The sequence below is a fragment of the Plectropomus leopardus genome, chromosome 24 (genome assembly GCF_008729295.1).
Source record: "Plectropomus leopardus isolate mb chromosome 24, YSFRI_Pleo_2.0, whole genome shotgun sequence".
NCBI classification, from domain to species: domain Eukaryota; kingdom Metazoa; phylum Chordata; class Actinopteri; order Perciformes; family Serranidae; genus Plectropomus; species Plectropomus leopardus.
The window spans coordinates 1,174,483-1,176,119 of record NC_056486.1 but is presented as its reverse complement, the minus strand read 5'-3'; positions in this window follow the sequence as shown (position 1 = coordinate 1,176,119).

Here is a 1,637-nt window from a genome sequence, read left to right as displayed (position 1 = left end):
ACACACACACACACACACACACACACACACACACACACACACACACACACACACACACACACACACACGCTCTGCAAAACAACAGCAGATGAAACAGGCCGACGGCTCGTCCCAGAGCTTTTCATCTCACCACCTGTTTTGCATTTTCAAAAAGCGTCTCCGTGTCGGCCAATTTGTCCCGAATCAAGGAATGAAAGAGCGATGTGTAAAATGATGTTTTCCTCACACACCTCTCTGACTGTCTGCTGTGATGGACAAAAAAGACAAACTTTAGATTAGCAGAATAACACCTGTGCTCCTCAGATTACTGAGTTATTATAACCCAAAGGCCAGAATTAACAGTCTGTTTCTGCAAAACACTGATATCTTACTTTGCACATAACTATGTAGAAGATGCGTTGAAACTTTCAGCAACCCAGCGGTTAACATGTGGTTAAATTTAGGGACAAAAACCAGTTGAACCACATCATGTTTTGGATTACCAAACCCAGTTTGAGGGACGTGATCCTGGCGAAAAGAAGCAATGACTTTGTAAAAATCAACAAGCAGGAAAAAAGTCCCTGTTTGTGTAGCCATCCTTGCAGGAAACACCTCAAAGTATAAAAAAACCCCTCAAAATAAATAAAAAACAAACCACTTTTCATGCAACTATCTCAGCAGGAACGGTCTGTAAAAAACAACCATTCCTCGTGCAAGTATCCCAGCACGAAACATGGCTTTGTCTTGGTTAAAAACAACCACTTTTTTTCAACTTTTTCGGCAGGAAAAGCAGCAATGTCTTGGGGAAACAGTGCAACTATCCTTGCAAAAAAAAAAAAAAAACAATATTGAGCATCTATCTCTGCAAGAAACACGACTATGTCTTGGTAAAAGACAACCTTTTTCCTGCAGCGATGACTCAGTAAAGAACAATATCTTGTGCAACTATTTTAATCGGAAGTTCATGATGTCTCCACGATAAACAATCGCTTTTCATGCCACTGTCCCTGCAAAAAGGCAGCAACGTCCAATTTTAATGCAAATCTCCCGGCACAAAACACGGATGTGTCTCAAAAAAACAACCTCTTTTTGTGCCCCTATCCCTGCAAAAAGGCAGCAATGTCTTCATAAAAAACAACCGCTTTTTGTGCAACTATTCCAGCAAGAAAAGAAGCAATAACTGCATTAAAAACAGCTACTTTTGTGCAACTATCCTGGCAGGAAAATCAGCGATGTCTTGGATAAAAACAACCACTTTTGTGCAACTATTCAGTCAGGAAAAGCAGCAAATTCTCAGAAAAAACAACTGCTTTTCATGCAACTATTGAAACAGGAAAAGCATCAATGTTATTGTGAATATCAGCTGATTCTGTGTGCAACTATCTTGGAAAGAAATGCAGCGATTTAAAAAAAATACAACTGCTTTCCGTGCTTAACCGCTTAACTTTTTGTGGCGCTATCCTGACAGGAAATGCAGCAATCCCTCCACGATCAACAGCTGCTTTTTCTGCAAATATTTGGGCAGAAAGAGCAGCAATGTCTCAGGGAAAGACAAGTTTTTGTGCAACTATTCCTGAAGGAAAAGCAGTGATATCTCTGTAAAAAAACAACCACTTTTCATGCCTAAAAAGCTTCAGGAACATTGTACATATGAAATG